The sequence below is a fragment of the Homarus americanus genome, unplaced genomic scaffold, assembly GCF_018991925.1.
Source record: "Homarus americanus isolate GMGI-L3 unplaced genomic scaffold, GMGI_Hamer_2.0 scaffold24922, whole genome shotgun sequence".
NCBI lineage: Eukaryota > Metazoa > Arthropoda > Malacostraca > Decapoda > Nephropidae > Homarus > Homarus americanus.
The window spans coordinates 2,294,138-2,308,637 of NW_024722610.1; positions in this window are offsets into that span (position 1 = coordinate 2,294,138).

Sequence of the window (14,500 nt, forward strand, 5' to 3'; positions counted from 1 at the left end):
TGGGGAGGAACACTCGGGAAGAAGAGGAAGAAGAACAACAACAGAAAGAAACGGATGCAGGAAGAGGGGGAGGAAGGAAGGAAGGAAGGAAGAATGATACAAAGAAAGAAAGGAAAGAGGATATTACAGTAGTTGTAATAGGAAGTGAGGTGGAAGGAGGGGGGAGGAAGAAGGAAGTACATTACGGTTCTTGTGGGAAAAAATATGGATGAGGAAGGAAGGAAGGATAAAGAAGTAAGCTAAAGGAAGGAAGGAAGGCATTAAAGTAGGAAATAAGTGTGTGTGTGTGTGTGTGTGTTTCAGTGGGGAACCTGTTGGTCAGGGACACCCAACACCAGGCCTCCTCACTGACTACCGTTCACTGCCGCAGTTATTTAAGGTCGTCCAGCCGGGAGACAGGGTGGGAAAGGTGGAAGAGGAAGGACGTGAGGAGGGGTGGATGGAAGATGGGGGGGAGGACAGGTGCAAGAGAAGAAGAGAGAAAGCACAGATGGAAGAAGAGGGAAAGGGCAAATGAAAGAGGAGGCACTAAGAAAAGGTAGATGGAAGAGGAGAGGGAAATGATAGGTGGAAGAGGAATAAAGATAATGGGAAAAAATAAATGATGATAACGAAGCACTAACGGGAAAGGCGATAACGATAATAATGAGGAGAAGGAGGAGGAAGAGAAAGAGAGGATGATAAAACACACATGATGAAAAAAATAGGGAGGAGAAATTTAATGAATAAAGACGGAGGAGGAAGATGAAGGAAGGAGGAAGGTGAACGAAGAAAGGACGAAGGAGGAGGAGGAAAGGAAAATTGAGACCCGGAAGAAGATGAGAAGGAGGAGAGAAGACTGAAGGATGATAAGACACAAAGGAAGATGTTACGAGGAAGAAGGGGGGAGGAGGGGGTGAGGAGGAGGATGAGGCAGGGGTGTAAGCTATGTGTGTTTGTAGGCCAGCACGCCATTACCTGCCTGTCCACCCTACCTACCTGCCCCACCCCTTGCCATGCCCTGTCTCTCCCTGCCCTTTACCCCGTCCTCCAAGCTTGCACTGCCCTTTGCCCCCCTCCTCTTCCTGTCTTTCTCCCCGTTCCGCCCAGTTCTCCCATCTTATACTCCACCCCTTCCTGCCCTTTGCCCCGCCCCGTCTTCCCACCCCTTCCTGCCCCGTGCAGTTTCAGTAAATTTCGTCCAATCATACCAGTGTTCTGGCTTTCACAAGAGGGAAAAATAGTATGTATATAATAGATGGATTCAGATATAATAATAGTAATAATAATAATAATAATAATAATAATAATAAAAATAATCATGATAATAATAATAATATCATTACTACTACTACTACTACTGTTTTTTGTTAATTGACCTCCAGCCTCCCCCAATAGCTATACCTTGGCCACCATTTTATTACCTTAATATTAAATATCATTAAAGATTGCAAATACTGTATGAAGAGGTAATGCAGTGCATGTGTAGATAAGGGAACTGTGATAAAGGGGAGGATAGGAAGGAATAATTGATAACGATGATCTTATGATGGTGAAATAGAAGAACAGCACCAAAGAAAACCTGAAGAGAGAATAAAACAAAGAAAGGAATAGAAAAATAATTAAATAAACCGGGAAAAGGAGACATTATTATTATAAGTAGTAGTAGTAGCAGTTTTAGTGGTTGTTGGTATTGTTGTATTACCATAGTAGTAACAGCTGCAGTAGTAGCAGCAGCAATAGTAGACGTAGTAGTAAAAGCAGTATTAATAGAAGTAGTGGCCGTAGTACTAAGGGCAGTATTAATATTAGTTACTGTGTTCGATAAATAAAATATAGAGAATATGGGAGAGAGAGAGAGAGAGAGGAGACAGCAGAGTGAACACTAGAGAAGCGGTAGTGGCGGTCACTGAACCCTCGTACTCGCTAGTGAGAGTGGATGAATGGCTGCAAGGGAGCCGGGGGCATGGGGGAGGGACGGGAAAGGAAGGGGAGAGGCAAGGGGTGGGGCGGGGTTGGCCCATTAGTTAGCCTGGAGGGGAGGGGGAGGGTTGGAAGTGGTTAGGGAGTGCACAGGGTGAGTGAGGCTGGAGAGATGAGAAGGGTGGATGGAGGAGGTAGAGGGGTAGATGAAGAAGTGGAGAAAACGAAGAAGATTGGAAGAAAATAGAGTAGAGGTGGAGGGGTTGAGGAAGGAAGGGGGGAGGTGGGAAAAAACAGGAAGTGGATAAGAGGGAGACACAGTTAATTGACAGTTCAAGTTCCTGAGAACTTGAACAAGGAAGCGCTGGCTGACGGGAGGAGCACACACACACACACACACACACAGTCAGGGGGCAAACATTAAATTATTCACGGTCATGGTACAAACAGACACATGGGCAATGAATGAACACTGATGTCTTCACGAACATAGAAACAAAAACACGGGATGAAACATTGATTTCTTCTCGAGCTTGAAACAAACACACGCGCAAGAGATCAACACTGATGCGTTCACCAGGCGTAGAATAGACAAACAGACAGACGCAGGGTAAGAGGTACAAAACAGACTTAATTTGTTTATGCGTAGTGTAAGAGTGGGAGAGGAGGGAGTGGGCGGAAGAAGGGGTGAATGTAAGAATGAGGCAGAGAGGAAGAAGGCGTGAGAAGAGGAAGAGTGGAAGAGAGAGAGCGTGGAGGAAGGGAGAAGTGTTATAGAGAGAGGGAGGAGGAAGGTTTAGGTAGGAGGGAAGAATGTAAGAGTGTGGAGGAGGAAGAGGTAGTGGGTGAGGTGTGTTAGTGAGGTACACAAACAAGCTAGGTACAGTTATGGTGATGGGCCGATAAGAGACGCGAGCATTATACACACTGCACTCCAGTGTGGTACCAACCCACCATCCTTAAACGCAGCAGATGTGTGTGTGTGTGTGTGTGTGTGTGTGTGTGTTGTCAAGTTATCCTGTCGACATACATAGATACTGGCACAATGGCACTGACCGTTCTAATCACATGACCTCGTGCAGTGACCACGTGACAGGGTGCCATTTCAGGGATGATAAGGGCACTAGGGTAGACGAGTTGCCTATGGTGTTTTAGAGAGCGAGTTAAAGACCCCGTGAGAAATATTTACAACTTTGTATTTATAAAAGATTAGGGATGGGTAGAAGATTAGCTACTGCAGCTTATTTCACCTGACGATTAACTTACCTTAAAGCTAACCTAACCTAACCTAATCCAATCCAACAGAAACGCAAACGAAATCCAATGTAATCTCTTTTAACTCGACGTAATTTAATCTAACCTAACCTAATCTAATCTCCCAAACCTCCCCAGGTAAACTTAAGGTGTTTTAAGCATCTGGTGAAATAAGCTAGGAAGGACTAATCATCAGGTGTTTCGAGATTAGTTAAAGACCCTATTACAAATATCAACAATGTAGTATTTAACAGACAGTTGTCCTAGGAATCTGTTGTCACTCTGGCTGGATGGTTTTGACAACAACCTCACAATCCACACGCCCTGGGTTCGAATCACCATTAGGGAGGCAGCAGCAGTGTGTTGATGTCCTGTGTTGTAATCTCAAAGAGAAACATGGTCGTATCTCATAAGGGTGTCTCACGTAGCACAGTTGAGGGGGGGGGGGAGAGATAACACGTATCATGTCTCTCCGTTGTGTGTGAGTGACAGTGAGGGGTAAAGTTGTGGCAAGGCGTCAGGTTCTCCAGTGTAGAGCAACGAGATGATCCCGGTCTGACATGACACCCGTGAAATTCATTGGAGAGAGAGAGACAAGAGACAGAGAGGTAAATGTGACGACAGCAAGAGAATATAATTGTGTGAGAGAACCATAGAAATAGAAATGTTAGAGATCAAGAGAGAGAGTAAATGAGACACAGACAACGAGAAATGTAACACAGAGAGAGAACCAGAAATATAACTGTGTGAGAGAGAGACAGACAGACAGAATATGATATAAATAAATAAACGCAATGTGTCGAGCCTTCCACAAATCACACTAATTACATTACATATGTGAACTCCTTGGTAATAATACATTTAAATTACGACTTAATCCCATTGTGTAATTACATGGCTCGTCCAATAGACCTCGCGGTGGTATTAAAAAAGTATTAAATCCCATTGTATTTACCTGGATGCTCTTTGATGTGACGCAGTGTGATGATAGAATGATTAAAAATGATGATGATGATCATCCCAAAAATAATGAGGATGGTAGTAATATGGATAATGATAATAATAGTGTTACTATTACGACGACGACTACTACTACTACTACTAATAATAATAATAATAATAATAAAAGATAGAGAATTATTTAACAATTGTGTTACAGATAACAATGTACAAAGCAGAGTGAAGAAGTTAAATTTGCAGAAAAAATGACAATAATTAGATAATTGTGTGTGTGGAGAGAGAGAGAGAGAGAGAGAGAGAGAGAGAGAGAGAGAGAGAATGGTATGATTAATAAGATTAAGAAGTTCATTGTACGCGTAAAGTAAGTGTGTGTGTGTGTGTGTGTGTGTGTAGAAGGCGAAGTACAAGTGTGTGTGTGTGATAATGATAGCCTCCCCCCCTTCCTCAGCGTGAGTTTGTTGACACTGTGGGTGGTGGATGGGCTAGGGAGGGAGGGTTAAGGGTAAGGAGGGTCTTCCTTATATCGTTATAATACATTGCTCTCCCCTGATTTTTGTATCCCTGCGAGTGTGTGTCTTACTGTGTGTAGCATTTTGTTCCATTGTTTACAGGAGAAACTTGGAGTGCACAATAAACTCTTCACTGAGGCAAAAATTGAATCCTCTCTTCCTTCTTCACTACCATAATCTGCATTGCATATATATTTTTTTTAAATCTGTTTACATTTACAGTACACGATGTATAAAGAATGGCATTAGAAGCAGTAGGTGGGAGAACGTTTGTCTGGGCGTAGGTTCTGTAAACGCGTTATTGTGGGGCGGAGTGCTCGTACTGACATTGTCTCTGTGACCTAACTTGTGTGATGGTCGAGGTCTGTACGTGAGGGGACTTGTCTTGAACATGTCTCGGGTTAGTTCAATTCGTGTTTGGTTAGAGTATTTGGGGGGGATGATGGGTAGGAATGGGTGAGAAATGGGGATAGTTGTTGTATCTCTCTAGGGTGGGGAGAATGGGGGGTTGGTGGAGGATGGGGGTTGGGAATGGGTGGAGTTGAGAAGTGTGTTTATGGGGTAATGGTTAATCTGAAGGTGAAATAAGCTGTGGCTAATCTTCAGGTAATTTTGTATATATTTATTTATTTTATCCTTGGCTGTAGTACCGAGGCTTGAGTACCGCTGCTGTTGTTTCCAGACTGCGGTAGTATTTGTATGGATGCTCTCCGTACCTAACGTCCTGTGTTCCTTTGAGCTGGTGGGTGGACGATGCCTTGGAGGTTTAAGGGGAGCATCATGACCCGGAACTGTCCTGTGTCTTGGTGCTTTGTGTGGGTTACATGGATTTTTTTTTTTTTTTAACAGGGTCCGTCCTCCCTGAGCTGTCCAACCTGGCTGACCTTACCTTAACTAGACCCGACCTAACCAAATTTAACCTAACTTAATCAGATCATTCTTGAGATAACCTAATTTAACATAACTCGTCCTGCCCTAACCAAAACAAGACCTGAAGCCATCCCGGAAAGTTAGATTGGGTTTTTCTACTCTGTGTGTGTGTGTGTGTGTGTGTGTGTGTGTGTGTGTGTGTGTGTTTTCATCATCATCATCAGCCGGGTGTGGCCGCCATAGTACCCTGCTGTAAAACTTAACTCTATAGTTTGTGGCCAATTTTACGATCTTCTCTTGTTTCTTAAATGTCACTCGTCCACTCTTGTTTATTACTGTCAATGTAAACACGAGCCAAGATATATACGGTTTACTTAACTGTCTTTGTTTTAATGAGCTGTAAATGGTTGTTTTTTGTCGTTGTTTTGGAGTTGTAGTTGTTAATTTAGGTTGTTATTGTGTGGTTGTTTTGGACGAGTGTGATACCGAGCATGATTTGTTAACTATGACTGGGTGATTTATTTATAAGTATACTTGTATTACGGGTTATTATTGATGTTAAAGAATATAAGGTTTATTATTATTATTATTATTATTATGGACTGATATATTTATTAATTCGTATCCTAATCGTCTCTTTTTTTTTTCAGGTATGTATCTTGTCATCTGTGTCGTGATTGGTTCTTGGCCCTGTGCCCTGATTGGCTCTTGGCCCTGTGTCCTGATCGGTCATAATTGTAAGTAGCATTCGAGTTAAGTTGTGGAGGCGAGGAAAGTGGGGATTATGTGTCGTGTTTGTAGATTTAGTTAATTTAGGTAATATTTTGTAGTGTTCTGGGCGATTTTCTTGTCACATATATACAAACATACTGTACATACATACATACATACTTCAACAGTTTTCAAGGTAGGTGGGCGGGGTTCTGGAGCACCCGGGAGTTGTAATGCGTTGTCTAATATATTAGGGTGGAGAAACCGGGCTTTTAAGATTGATCGAAGGTACCGCCCACGCCCACACGCCGCCGCCCCCCCCACGCCAACACGTTACTGATTCCCCCCCCTATGTCTTCTACGCCCACATTACCACATGATACCGACACCCACATATCCACACTACATCGACGCCCACATATTTACACGATACCCACACCATGCCATCGCCCACACGATATCGACGCCCACATGCCCATACCATATCGACGCCCACATACCCACACGATACCTACGCCCATGCCCCCCCGCCCCCTCTCATGACAGAAACCTGTTATGGGTGGAGGTACTTGTAGGACCTGTTGACGTCATGAGGGGGGAAGGGGGTGGAAGGCGTGGCCAACACTACCCCTTGTAGGAAATGTCTGGTGTGTCTGTCTGTCTGTCTGTCTGTCTGCTTCTCTATACCAGTGATAATGAATAAATAAAGCAATAAAATATACAATATAATTAAATATAAAGTTGCTAATAATAATAATAAACTATGATAATACTAAAATTACCTTTTTTTTAGTATTTCTTAATCGTATTTGCCCCTGGAAGATAAGGTTGTCTTTGTCTTAAACAATGTTCCAATAATTCTTTATGAAGACTGTGGCGGTCCTCCTGGTCTTATGTCATGACCGCTTCCACGACTCCTGGGCAGTGTATGTGTGTGTGTGGGGGGTATGGCTGAAGGGGGTGGAGCGGATATGGTTGAGAGAGAAAATGTGTGTGTGCGCGTGTGTCAATGTGGTGTACGTACTAAAGCCCTGTGTGTGATACCTTGGTCTACTGTAAACTTGACACAAAGGGAGGACACAGCCTTTGTGTACGAACCTCTGTCCTGCATGGCAGTGAACAGTGACATTATCCACATGAATCTGATCTATGTATATACTGTATATGTATGCATGTGTATGCATATATATATATATATATATATATATATATATATATATATATATATATATATATATATATATATATATATATATATATATATATATATATATATATATATACAGGGTGTCCCATAAATTTCCATACATAGGAAAAATAAATTTTATATGAAAATCCATTTTTATTTATATAATATGCTCTACATGACTACCATTCTGTTGAAAACACTCTTCAATGCGTGTCCTCCACTGCTGAAGAACACGTTCAAGCACAGCTGGAGTTATGCTTGTAATGGCGTTGTATAGAAACTTGGGACACCCTGTATATATATATATATATATATATATATATATATATATATATATATATATATATATATATATATATATATATATATATATAATCAACGACCTCACCAGCAAGGAATCGAACCCTCGACCTACTGGGTGGGACTAGGGAACGCTTACCGGCTAGCCCACAAGGACACTAAGAGCAGTTCTAGACTCTGTTATATTTCACACAAAGCCTGTTCATCGAGCTGATGGCGCCGTGAACCTCATTGGGAAACTGCCCGTGCCTCGTATGTGGTGTCAGTAGCACAAGGAAAGAAGAAAACACGAAGTTCCCAAGCGCTTTCGTGTAATTCACATCTTCACATCTTTGTGTATGAACTTCTGTCCTGCGTGGCAGTGAGAAGTGTCAAGACCTGACTGAATTACTCGGAATAGGCAAACTGTACTCCAGGCTTTGTCAATAAATTTGTTAAACTAAAAAAACTCGGTGGTGTGTGTGTGTGTGTGTGTGTGTGTGTGTGTGTGTGTTTTATTCGTTTTTTGCTGCATAGTAGTTTGATTTCGTCCTTTGTTATAGACTGTGAAAACTGATACAAGAAAAAAGTTATTCGTATGTATGTACAGTATGTATGTACGTGTGTGAGTGCGGATCTGTATATAGACTGTGTATGTTTTTATGCATATGTGTGATCAGTGTGTTTGTGTATGTGTATGTAATCTGTATACACGTGTGTGTTTATGTATGTATGTGTGAGTGTATCATGTTAGCCTTTCGTCTTGGTGTTGAAGGTGGAGGGAGAGAGGGAGGAGGGGGGATTGAGGGAGGGGAAGTAGGTCAAGGAAGCGGCCTCCATATTCGCCCTACTCTCCCTGTCTTTACTCCCTCTTTACCCCCTTGTATCCTCCTCCTCCTCTTACCTTACATGTAGTTGAGATATTAGTCCTTATGTATCTATGTATGTATGTATGAATTAATGTATGTATGTGTGTATGAATTAATGTATGTATGTGTGTATGTATGTATGTATGGATAAGCTCTGGGAAGGTATTGGTGAAAGTTATCATATGGCAAGTGAGACTGTTGGCACTATAGGAGGGGTTAGTTCCACCCTTGTTAAACACACACACACAAACACACTCTCTCTCTCTCTCTCTCTCGTTTCGTATGCTTTATGCCTTGATATAAATTCTGAAAGAGAGAGAGAGAGAGAGAGAGAGAGAGAGAGAGAGAGAGAGAGATCGTAATGAAGGTATGGGTGCAGAAAGGTTAAGTTGAAACACCTTGTAATCGTGGCCAGGTAGACAGTCACGTGTTTTGGGTACGTACATATGTGTGTGTGTTTGTCAGCTGCTCCCCCAAACATGTGTCAGCTGTGCGTTGACGAGCTGCACCGAGACTTAGTGATGTGTGTGTGTGTAGTGTACATGATTTGTAACCCTGCATAAATTTATATTATTGATATTTTTTTTCGTTGTTTTTGCTTTATTGTTATTGTTATTTTTTATATTATTATTATTATAATTATTATTGTTGTTATTTTTATTATTTGTATTAGTGTTGTTATTATTGTTTTTGTTGTTTTTGCTTTATTGTTGTTTTTCTATTATTATTATTATGATTAGTGTTATTATTATTGTTCATGTTGTTTTTAGTATTATTATTTGACTGATTTCTGTTAATGAGCCACGTTGACGTAGTCGCTTGGGGGGGGAGTGGTACAATGTCCCACCCCCCTCCCCAGCAGTCCTCATAGGGCTCATTAGGCTACTGGACTTCCACCTAACGGCATCTATCCGTTAGAGCTGTGGCCCAGACCTATTGGGTTCTGGTGTTAATAGGCCCAAGTCCTAATGGACCCCAGTCTTTATGGGTCCTAGTCTTAATGAACCCCAGTTTAACATGCCCCAGTCTTAATGGGCCCCAGCCTTAATGGTCCCTAGTCTTCATGGGTCCCAGTCTTCATGGGTCCCTAGTCTTCATGGGTCCCAGTCTTCATGGGTCCCTAGTCTTCATGGGTCCCAGTCTTCTTGGGTCCCAGTCTTAATGGGTCCCAGTCTTCTTGGGTCCCAGTCTTAATGGGTCCCAGTCTTCTTGGGTCCCAGTCTTAATTGGCCCTAGTTTAAATAGGCTCCAATCTCCAATGTTAAGTGTTCGTGTAGTTATGTTTGTCAACAGTGATAATTTCACCTCTTGATTAAGTACGCTAACACACTCTGGGCGGGGGGGGGATTAGATTAGGCCAGGCCAGGTTAGGTTAGGTTAGGTTAGGCCAGGTTAGGTTAGGTTAGCGTTAAGAAAGGTTAGGTTAGCGTTATCTTAGGTTAGCGGTAGGTTAGGTTAAGTTAAGATAGCTTAGCGTTGGATTAGGTTAAGATAGGCTAGCGTTTGTGTTGTATTGGTTTTGGCAGAGGTGAGGAGCTGTGATGAATATGTGTGTGTGTGTTTGTCTCCTCTGTGTAGTGTGTGGTAGACGGTGTTGTTAAGTCAAAGAGAGCCAGTGAAAGACACACGCACACACACACACACACAAACACACACACAAACACATACACATGTTCATTCATTCACTCAATCTTTCAGTATTGTGTAGTAAAGAGAGAGAGTGTGTGTGTATATGTGTGTGTGTGTGTGTGTGTGTTTGCCTTGTGTGTTGCTTGAGGGGGGAGAGGGATGAGGAAGTGGGGGGGTGAGGGAGGGGTTGTGGTTTGCGTCCAACAACCACAAGTGTAAAATTGGAGCTGTGTAGAAAGTGGTAATTTCTTCTGGTGTGTGTGTGTGTGTGTGTGTGTGGGGTTGCATAAGTTAGCTTCACGTTAACTCAAAATTAAACGACACTTTTATTTATGGGGTCTTGGTGGTTGTTAGAGTACAGGCTAATTAACGACCACCACTCAGAACAGGTCGTTGTGGTTGCTACATTACAGACTAATTAACGACCACCACTCAGAACAGGTCGTCGTGGTTGCTACATTACAGACTAATTAACGACCACCACTCAGAACAGGTCGTCGTGGTTGCTACACTACAGACTAATTAACGACCACCATTCAAGACGAGGTCGTCCCTAATTATTCCAGTCCCCCCAAAGGTTCATCTATTGTCCGTCTGTCTGTCCTTCCGCGTGTGTGTATGTATGTATGTATGTATGTATGTGTTGGGGGGTTCAGCTGCCGGAAGTTGGGTCATGTTGGACAGGATGTGAGACTGTGGTGGGTATGTTGAGGTGTCGAGGTGCAATGAACTGAGGGAGGTGGAAGGGGAGGGGGTAGTGGTTGGTTCCTTAGTGTTGGGGGGGTGTTGGAGAGGGTGTTAGTGTGTTGGAGAGGGTGTTAGTGTGTTGGGGAGGGGCAGTGTTGGGGAGGGTGTTAGTGTGTTGGAGAGGGTGTTAGTGTGTTGGGGAGGGTGTTAGTGTTGAGGCAGTGTAAGTTGGGGAGGTGTTAGGTGTGTTGGGGAGGGCAAGGTGTGTTGGGGAGGAAGTAGTGTGTTGGGAGAGGGCGTTAGTGTGCTGGGGAGGGCGTTTAGTGTGTTGGGGAGGGCGTTATGTGTTGGGGAGGGCGTTAGTGTGTTGGGGAGGGTGTTAGTGTGTTGGAGAGGGTGTTAGTGTTGGAGGGGTTAGTGTGTTGGGGAGGGTGTGTTAGTGTGTGTTGGGGAGGGTGTGTGTTGGGGAGGGTGTTAGTGTTGGGGAGGTTAGTGTGTTGGGAGGGTGTTAATGTGTTGAGAGGGTGTTAGTGTGCTGGGGAGGTGTTAGTGTGTTGGGGAGGAAGAAAAGTTGGGGAGGGTGTTAGGTGTGTTGGAGAGGGTGTTAGTGTGTTGGAGGGTGTTAGGTGTGTTGAGAGGGTGTTAGGTGTGTTGGGGAGGGTGTTAGTGTGTTGGGGAGGGGTGTTAGTGTTGGGAGGGAAGCAGGTAAGCTGGGGAGGAAAAGTTGGGGAGGGTGTTAGGTGTGTTGTGAGGGCGTTAGGTGTGTTGGGGAGGGTTAGTGTGTTGGGGAGGGTGTTAGTGTGTTGGGGAGGGTGTTAGTGTGTTGGGGAGGGTGTTAGTGTGTTGGGGAGGGTGTTAGAGTGTGTTGGAGAGGGTGTTAGAGTGTTGGGGAGGGTGTTAGAGTGTTGGGGAGTGTGTTAGAGTATGTTGGAGCCGGTGTTACGGTGTATAACTATGGTCCAGAAGGGTGGAGAGTGTGTTACAGAGGATTAATTTGTGTGTTAGGGTGTGAGAAAATGTGTAGTAAGGAGGGAGAGTGTGCATTAGGGTGTAAGGGTAGGAGAGTGTGTGTGTGTGAAAGGAGGTGTGTTAGGGTCAAGGAGAGTGTGTGGTAGGGTGGGAAAAGAGTGTGTGTAAGTTAGAGAGAGAGAGAGAGAGAGGGGGGATGAGGTGCGTTAAGTAGGATACCTGTGCAAACTCACCCTCTCGAACTTCTCTTTCCTCCCCCTTCCTTCCCTCCCCCCTTCCTACCGCCCCCTTAGGTCATTATTCTGCTACACGCTTCACAGTCAAGAATCCGCCTCTTCCTCCATCACTTCCTTCTCCTCCCCTTCCTCCTCCTCTCCTTCCTCTACTACCCCTTATTCCTCCTCATCTTCCTCTTCTTCCACCTCATCTAAATCCTCTTCCTCTTTTTTTTCTCATATTACTCCCCTCTCTCTTGTTTATCTTCCATTTCTGTTTTATTCTTGTTCTCTTCCTCTTCTCTTTCTTCCCTTCATATCCCTTGTCTGTCTCATTTTTCTTCTTTCACGTTTGCTTCTCTTTGTCTTCGTATGTTTTCTCCTCCTCTTCCTCCACCTCCTCGCCCCCTCCTCTTCCTCCCCTCCTCTTCCTCCACCCCCCTCTTCTTCCTCCTCCTCCTCCTCCGTCAGCACCTGCAGGAAAGTTCCCAAGAACGGATACTGCTAACATCCTGCCTACACCTCTCTCTCTCTCTCTCTCTCTCGTGGGAGGTAGAAGTCTCGTCTTTTGTCCTCTTGCTTATTTAATGTTAATTCTCTTCCATCTCCGTCAGTCAGTTAATCAATCAGTCAGTCAGTCACTCAACCAGACGGTCCAGTCAATCAATCAATCAGTCAGTCATTAAGTCAGTCACCCAGTCAGTCAGTCAGTCAGTTAATCAATCAGTCAGTCATTCAGTCAGTTGGTCCAATCAATCAGTCATTAAGTCAGTCAGTCAGTCACTCATTCAGTCATTCACTCAGCTAGTCAGCCCTGTCAATCAGTCAGTCAGTCAGTCGGTCAGCCAGTCAATCAATCAATCAGTCAGTCAGTCAACCAGCCAGTCAGTCAATCAGCCAACAAGTCATTCATTCAGTTACTCAGTCAGTCAGCCAGCCAGTCAATCAACCAACAAATCATTCAGTCAGTTACCCAGTCAGTCAGCCAGTCAATCAACCAACAAGTCATCTAGTCAGTTACCCAGTCAGTCAGCCAACCAGTCAATCAACTAACAAGTCATCCAGTCAGTTACCCATTCAGTCTATCAGTCAGTCAATCAACCAACAAGTCATCTAGTCAGTTACCCAGTCAGTCAGCCAGCCAGTCAATTAATCAACAAGTCATCCAGTCAGTTACTCAGTCAGTCAATCAACCAACAAGTCATCCAGTCAGTCAATCAGTCAGTCAATCCTTGTCATAAATACCCGACCTCTCCTCAGCTCACCAGTGGATTGACTTTATTGAATCTTGATAGAGTCTCTCTCCTTGCTTGGTCCCTCCCTACTGCTTATGTATCCTGTGCGTGTGTGACGTATGTGTCCGGGGTATATGTGTGTGTGTGTGTGTGTGTGCTGGATATGTATGTGTGTGTGTCCAGGGTATATGTTTGTGTCCATCGTGTGTGTACAGTGTGTGTGTGTATGTGTGTGTCCGTCGTGCGTGTACGTGCCAGCATCTGCCACTGCCCTACGGACGTTAAAAGGCCTGCTGGGGTTCTTTGTGTGGCTCCTGTGTTTCTGCGGCTTGGCCTTTGTGTACAATATGTTCACCAGCCACTGTACCTCTCTTCCCCCTCTCCTCCGTCCTTCCTCTCTCCCTCTTCTCCATCCTTCCTCTCCCCCCTCTCCTCCTCCAGCTTTCTACTCCTTCTTTTTCCTCCTCCAATCTCTTTTACCCACAGTCGATTTTTTTTTATATCTCTCTCTCCTCTCCCCTCTACCTCCCCTTCTCCTCTGTCCCTATCTATTGCCTTTATCTCCCCTCTTGTTTCCCCTCCATCCTCCCCTCAATCTGACTCTTTCTCCCCACCACGCCTCACTATCCTCCGATTTCTTTGTCCGAACAGCTGTTGTCCTTGTGGGAGAGAGAGAGAGAGGGGTGGGGGGGTAGGATGAGGTGATCATGGCGGGGGAGGGGGTGAGGAAGGGAAGAACAGGGCTAGATGTCATGTTTTGGGGGCTGGGGAAGCGGGGTGAGTTGAGGGGGAAGGAGGAGGGGGCAGGGCACACGTTGACAGATGATCGCTTACACACACATACACGCACACATGCACGCACACATGCACATCCGAAAAAAAAAATGTTGCCGTAGAAGGGATTGTTACCCTATCCTATTACCCTCACATACAGAGAGAGAGAGAGAGAGACGCACGCCCCTTAAATTAAAAGTCGGGGTCGGTGTTTTAAATGCCTCGAGTTCCTCATTCATTCATATTATTTACGTCGGCTAGGCGGTGTTTACATTGTGCCATTTAAAGGTTTAATCAACTTTTTTTATATATACATTTATTTTGGTTTTTATTATTGTTGTTGCTGTTATTATTTTTATTATTGTTGTTGCTGTTATTATTTTTATTATTATTATTTTTATTATTATTATTATTATTATTATTATTATTATTATTATTATTATTGTTA